The sequence below is a fragment of the Crotalus tigris genome, unplaced genomic scaffold, assembly GCF_016545835.1.
Source record: "Crotalus tigris isolate CLP2741 ecotype Arizona unplaced genomic scaffold, ASM1654583v1 scf7180000017728.211934, whole genome shotgun sequence".
NCBI classification, from domain to species: Eukaryota; Metazoa; Chordata; class Lepidosauria; order Squamata; family Viperidae; genus Crotalus; species Crotalus tigris.
The window spans coordinates 172,944-180,573 of record NW_024096595.1 but is presented as its reverse complement, the minus strand read 5'-3'; the positions used below and the strand labels follow the sequence as shown (position 1 = coordinate 180,573).

The window sequence follows — 7,630 nt, the reverse complement described above, 5'->3', positions numbered from 1 at the left end:
GTCATTTCTATTGGTTAATGGTTAAATAGGTGTATTCCAGTTCTTCTCATATTTCATTTAAAAAAAAATAACCTTATTTCTTACTGCAAGAATGGGTATTAAATTTCACATCCAGCTCACCTTCCTCAAACTAGAATTCTAAGCAGAAAAAAAAGTTAAAAAGATCAGACCCCCCTTTTCTTTTCTGTCTTTCTCGCTCTTAAAGCAACACAGCCGGCTGGGGGTGGGGGGAAAGAGGCAGGAAAAGAAGAAGAAATTATGCAACAATTTCACCACTAACAAAATAGTTTTCTCTTCACATGCATTTTCCATTTCACTTTTACAGTAATAACAAAAAAAATCTTCAGTTTACTGTTTCTTTCACAGTCTGGGATGGGGGAGAAACTCTCTCTCTCTCACACACACACACAGGATCAGCATAGCCACAAATTTACTTCCATTCAAACTGCTTGTATAAACACTTTCACATACAGATATTTCATTTCATACTTTCTCCTGGCAAACAAATAACTATTATTATAATTTTAAGGAACTGTTCAAAAGCCAATGAGCTCCTTTCCTCTCCCAATTTCCTTTGCTCTTAGAGCTTGCCTATTAACTTTCTTGCAAAATGAGACATCCGGCCGTTATTTGTTTCACAACAGTGAAAACTCTCCTGTAGCCATACCTTTCAGAAACACGTCTTCTAAAACCCTCATGGAGTGTTTGGATTACTTCACGTGTTATGGCTTTATTCAACACCTGCTATCCATCAGGTAATATCCATTTTCCTTCTGTATTCTTTTCCTTTTGTTTTATTACTTGGTTTATTGTAGCAACCATCATTTTATTCTGTTGCCTAAATTTCTCTACATATACCTTTGCACATATACCTTTTGTGCTACCTTTAACAAGTCATCCATCCCTCCAATTTTTGTAATTTCTTACTTATATCTGGCCAGGATTTTACCACAAATTGTATTTTAACCAGAGGAGTATTTGCTGGGTCATCTGGATCAGTTCCAGAATACTTCCTCATTTCGTCTTTCAGTCTTTGGAGGAATGTAGCTGGAGATTCTTCTTTTTCTTGTTCTATCATTAAAGCTTTATTCATGTTCTGTGCTTTTGGGACAGCTTCTTTTATTCCTCTTATTAATAATACTCTCATATCTTCCATGTTTTGTCTATCTGCAGCATTATTATTATCACAATTTGGTCTTACTACAGGAAACTTTACATCTGCCAAAATTGCCCCCTGTGCTTGGGGATTATGTTCCCTAGTCCAGACCAAATGAGCTGCTCTTTGAATTAACTGTCTTTCTTCTGCTGTAAATAACGTGCTCTGTATCACTCCTAATTCATCCCATGTGTATATGTTTGCTCCTAACAACAGATCCAGTTGCTCTGCTACCCCTATTGGATCTTCTATCATGCTTTTCATTTCTTTCTTAAAGGCACGTAATTCAGATGCCTTTAAAGGCTCATGTACAAAACTGATACGAGCCTGTCCTTGGCCATCTACTCCATTGGGTACTTCCCTTAAAGGAAAAGCCTGTAGTGGTTTATCCTTAAAGGGAAAATTCTTTATATCTTTCTTCAATTGTTCCAATTCTTTTACTAATACCTTATAGGGTCCACCTCTCACAGCTCCCTGGGCTTGTGTCACAGGAGCTGGTAGGGGTGGTGGAATAGGTATTTGTACATTTGTTGGTTGTGGTAGATTAGGATTCTAAAGTGGGGGTAAATATTTCATGGATTTTTCATCATCTTCTTCTTCCTCTATTTCATTCTTCTCTTCTTCTTGTAAATATATTGAGGTTACTTTATGAGGGCTAGGGCCACTCCTAGTCAAGGTGACCCATTTACCTGAGTTCCAAATTAAAGCATAGTCTAACTCATTGACTAATGATTTACATGTTTTCCTTGACACATACTCATATAAATTCTGACAAGCAAAATAGTCATTTGTTCCTAATCTAGGCCACTCTACTTTTTCATCTTCCCACCAGACAAAACAACACAAATTAACCATATCTTCCTTGGTTATGTCTAGCTTATTAACTATTTCATTATACGGAGGTTTTCCCCAATTACTCAATAAAATCCCTAATGGACTTTCTTTATCTATATTTAATTTGGGGTTCCTTCTTATTTTTCTCAAACACTTCTTTCCTGGAGTACTCCCTATGTTGCCCATACTGGTTTACCGTCCTGTGTATTCTAATTGAGACTTCACATAAATTCCTTAATTCGCTCCCCCTGATCCCCCTAGATATGCACTCGCATATCAGAGGTCCACTTTCGCTAAGTGGATACTTGGGATGTCACACACACACTGTCTCAAATTCACACAGGCCTACCCAGTCTTCCCACCGACTGCCTAGGCAGTGTATACTGGCCACCCCAGAACACTTACCTAGGTCCGTGCATGGAGTTGCCCAGTTCCCGGAAGCCAGCAACACACACACCGGTTCAATTCGTATCTCTGTCTAATATCAACTCTATTGGTTCGCCGAGGAAAGCGTTGCTGCTCCTTTACCAACAAAATGAGATAGACTGTCGAAATCGACAGGGCATGCCTTCCACATCACCTTCTGGATCTGGTGCAGACAAACGATCCCGGTCTCGAGCCCCACATTGGGCGCCAAAACTGTTGGTAGAAATTCTAGCCCACTGAATAACACCAAACAGCAAGTTGAAATTAGACAGAGATTTATTGGCTACAACGGTTTGCAAAGCGTGGTGGACTCCAAATAAATATTTGAGCCACACCTAGTCACAGCGAAAACACACATTATATACATTCTATCCCGACGCCTTGGCCCCTCCTCTGAGGTTACAATCTTATCAGGATCGCCTAAACAAAATACATTATCCATGCCCCTTACTATTTTGCTTCACCTATTCCCTTATATGTACTTTATCATGAAATCCTATAGCTCAGTGTGGAAATCCTATAGCCTACGTGCAGAACTCTTACAAGGTACGTGTACATGTAGAAATTGTGTGGAAATCTTGCAGTCTACGTGTAGAAATTTTGTGTAGAAATCTTTCTGTCTGCGTGTAGAAATTTTACAGAGTACGTGTCACTTAACTTTACTTTTTATTCTAAAATTTTATTCCTAACAGTTTGCTGGCATCCTGTCATAAATTGTTAGGAGTGGGAGAGAGGAAGTAAGCAATTGGCATGCAAAGGGTAGAGATGAGCAAGGCCAGGTGGGCCAACATGTTCTTCATGAGGGGTAGGGGGTAAACATTTTCCACGCAAACAGCAATAAGCCCACAATAGTCTACGCATAGATGCAGGACCCCATCTTTCTTTAGTGACATAGTATCTCTCTCTTGTAATTTCATTTTCATTTTCTTTTCTCTTTCTCTTTGCAATTCTCTGGTTTATTCACAAATCAAAATTTCTTTGCTTTCCATCATTCAATTTTATTTCCATTTCTCTTATTGTTAACATAGGTAACTGTTCTGTAAAATCTTAATTTGTTGGGAGATACTTGTATTTCCCAGGGAGTTCTTTAATTATTCTTTTCTTTTTATATCACCCAAAATATTTTGTATTTTCTCTTGCCTCTTCCTCTTAATTTCAGAACTTTGTTGTATCAGGTAGTTTCTAATAAAAGCTTCATTTGCATTACAAACCATTGTCAAATTCTTTTAATTTCTTTTTGCAATCCTTAACAACTTTTTCTTTTTGTAGCAATGCTTCATTTCATCTCCATCTGAAAGATCTAGATTTTCTTGTATAAACCAGCCTCACAGAAAAAAAGGTAAGCCTTAGTATTTGAAATATCAACTCATTTTTGTAATTGTAAAAAAGCAGTCCTTTGTTTAATAATTATCAAAATAGGTTGACCTTTTTCAATAAATTGAACTTTTTCATATCTTTCATTTTCTGTTTAGGTCATGTGCAAAGAAATACAATACAGTAAAATCCTTCTTTTAATGAAAACTGAAAGCATTCTTTTTTTCCTGGGCACTTAAAAACAAGCAAGAATAATCTCCTGCTAACTTGCATCTTACTAGGCATCTCTTTACAGCTTGAGATCCTTGAGTTTGGAAATGTTTTCTTGAGTTGCTTGCTTGTTTAATCTAATCTGCTTTGGGCCTAAGAACATTTTAAGATATTTTACTCTTCCTAATCTCTGTGGCAGGATTATGTTACATTTTAATTTGCACCAATTTATTTGGAAATATTCTTTCCATTTATTTGTCTTTTTATTTAACTTTTTATCCCATATTTAAACTATCAGTGTTCAAAATATAACTTTATATAATATAATAAATTAGAAACAATTTTTAAAAATTAGCCATAAGAAAAGTACATGAAAATAGTTCAATAAAGTGATTTAAATGACTTGGACAAAATATAAAATTCTTAATTGTCACCTAAAATAATTTTAGGGTTTTTGTGTGTGTGTGTGTGTGTCTGTTAGTTTGGATTCTACATATTTCTAGATTGCCTTTATGGGCAAAAAACCCTCCCAAAATTTCATATTCTCTCTCTCTCTCTCTCTCTCTCTCTCTCTCTCTCTCTCTCACACACACACACACACACACACACACACATGCACAAACACACACACAAACTAAATATTAATAAAAAATATTAATGAAACAAAGTTAACAACAACAGTATGTAGCACAATGTAGCACAAAAGGAGAAAGTGTCTCCTAGAGTAAAATTAATCCAACTGTGACTGACTAGAGAAGCAAGAATTGTTTTTTTTAAATAAAAAGCTTTGAATGAATAATTGGATGGATGGATGGATGGATCAATTGATCTTCGGGACCATATAGGATTACCAGATGTCCAAAAAATGGAGAACATGATCTTATTTTTGTCCCTTGTGCTCCATCTGAGAGGCAGGTCTTTAAAACTAAGTATTGTCTGGCCTTTTCAGTATCTAACAAGTTTCCTCTTCCTGAGCAGCTTTTCTGCATTGTGCAGCTCTTCCCTAATAAGTGCTAACCACAAGTTTTCAAGCTAACTTTGTGATCTTAATTAGTTAATTAGTAGTCTCCTCCTGCTGATTTGCACTGCAGCCTGAAATGGACAATACCTGGATCAGATGCCTTTCCTGTGGTTCTTGCCCAAGCCAAGAATCCAATAGAATACCAGATGATCAGTGGAGGTCAAAGAAAATATATTTATTCAGCCTAAGATGGTCAAGTAGTATTGGGTGGTGGCTGCAATGGATTGCCTCTCTCTCTCCCTTCTTACATGTTTTTAGTTTAAGGATTTAGCCAAACATTATCAATAGAATGGAATATGGTACCTTATTACAATAGTTTCTTTTTTTATATATAGATATTTTATTAGTTTTTAACTACAACAATCTCCAGTGCCTGGTGTACAGCGTGTTGTCTTGGTTTATATTTTAACAAGAAAAAAGGACAATAATAATTAATTAACAATCAATAATAATTAAATTTGATAATTCCATAATTAATATATTAATTAATGATACATTTCTTTGATCTTCCCTTCTCCTGTTTGTATTCTCCTTCTTCAACCTTAGCCAAAATATAATTCTTAATATTTTCAATGTATAAATGATTAGATATAGGCATGTTTTATATTTATACAAATAAAAATAATAATCTCTCTATACAACATTTTTTCAGCTTATATTATTCTCATAACCATCATCTCATTAGTTCAGCATACATCCTATTTTTATAATTTTTGTTCACTTAAAATCCCTTATATTCAATCCAATTCTTTTTTTAAAATATATTTTATTAGTTTTTATATGGATAGGGAAAAGGTGGGGTCGGTGCGGGTACAGGAAAATCGGGATAAAAAGGACAGGGTGTGGATAACTACAGTAAATACATAATTCAGCAAACAAGCTGTCGTCCAGGTCTTCATATTAAGTATTATTGTTTATAATTTTATCTAATTCTTGTGGCTCTTTTTGGATTTCATATAATTTTTTGTCCTCTGTATATTTAAATTGAATTTGTGTAAATGTCCACCAATCAATCTCTCTACCAATGTCTTGTTCCAATTCTTGTTTTGTTTTCAAATTTCCCTGTTCATTTACTAATTCCTTGTATCTAATTATCTTATTTATATCCAATAGGTTTGGGTATTTCAGAGCTTCTGTTGGGGATAACCACATTGGAATTCTTGTATAATGTTTTTGTTTTATTTTTTCCCAAGTCTGTAGCAATGCATTCCTAACTATGTGTCTTTGAAAGTATCTGTGTATTTTATGTTTTTCGTCCCATAGGAATGCATGCCACCCTGCTTGCAAGTCATGTCCTTCTATTGTTAAAACTCTAGTATTTTTCAAATCCATCCAATCTTTTAGCCAAGTTAAGCTTGATGCTTGGTAGTATATTTCCCACTCTGGTAACACCAATCCCCCTTTATCTTTCGTATCTTGCAAGAGTTTTAATTTAATCCTGGGTTTTTTCCTTTGCCATATAAATTTAGTGATCAATTTATTTAATTCTTGAAAGAATGTTTTCCCTAATTTTATTGGAATAACCTGGAACAGAAATAATATTTTTGGCAATACATTCATTTTGACTGTAGCAGTCCTCCCTAAAAATGAAATTTGCAAATTTTCCCAATTTTCTAAATCTTTTTTTATCTGGTGTAGTATTTTATCATAATTGTCTTCCTTAATCGAGGAGCATTTCGCTGTAAGCCAGATCCCTAAATATTTTATTTTCTTGGTTATACTTATCTTTGCTTTATCTTCCAATTCCCTTTCTTATGCCTTTGTAAGATTTTTTGTTATTAATTTGGATTTATTCCTATTAATCTTAAGTCCGGCTACCTCACCAAATTCTTCTATTTTTTGAATCAATTTAAAGCCGGTTTCTAATGGATCTTCCAAAATAAATACCAAGTCATCAGCAAGGGCCTGGACCTTATATTCTTCCTTTTTAATTTTTAAACCGTTTATTTCTTGGTCCTCTCTGATTTTTGTAAGAAGTATTTCTAATGATAAAATAAATAGAAGAGGAGAAAGTGGGCATCCTTGTCTTACTCCTTTGGTTATATCAATTTTTTCTGTCATTTCCTCATTTATAATTACCCTAGCTGTTTGTTTAATATATATTTTCTCAACCATCTTTCCAAATTTTGTCCCAAAATCCATATAGTACAATTGTGTTATAATAAAATTCCAATTCAAATTATCAAATGCCTTCTGGGCATCAAGAAAAACCAGCGTAGCTTGTCTTTCAGGATGAACTTCGTAAAATTCTAAAGTATTCAGTATTACCCTCATGTTATTTTTTATTTGTCGTCCTGGTAAAAATCCATTTTGATCTGGGTGAATATAATTATTCAAAATTTTCTTTATCCTTTCTGCTATTATTGTTGTAAATGTCTTATAATCTGTATTCAGTAAAGAAATCGGTCTATAATTTTGAATTTGTTGTAAGTCTGAGTCTTCCTTAGGAATGAGGGTGATGATTGCTTCAGTCCAAGTTGTCGGTATCTTCGCCTCTTCCAACACCTCATTGTAAATCTCCAACATTATCCATTGTAGTGACTCTTGTGTATTTTTATAAAACTCGACCGGAATTCCATCTGGGCCTGGTGATTTGTTGTTTTTTTGTTTTTTCAATGCTATTTCTAATTCTATTGCAGTTATTGGTCTATTCAACATTTCCTTTTGTT

General features: G+C 34.5%; 1 protein-coding gene across 1 annotated transcript in view; it reads left to right on the top strand.

The window, feature by feature from the left end:
* The first annotated feature begins 459 nt into the window (after positions 1–459).
* The window catches only part of BRINP2 (BMP/retinoic acid inducible neural specific 2), an 88,221-nt gene continuing 81,050 nt past the window's right edge, over positions 460–7,630 (top strand). The window contains exons 1-2 of the mRNA XM_039339038.1: positions 460–755; positions 3,686–3,755. The gene's annotated coding sequence lies outside the window, so the exon portion shown is untranslated. The remainder of the gene's footprint in view (positions 756–3,685; positions 3,756–7,630) is intronic.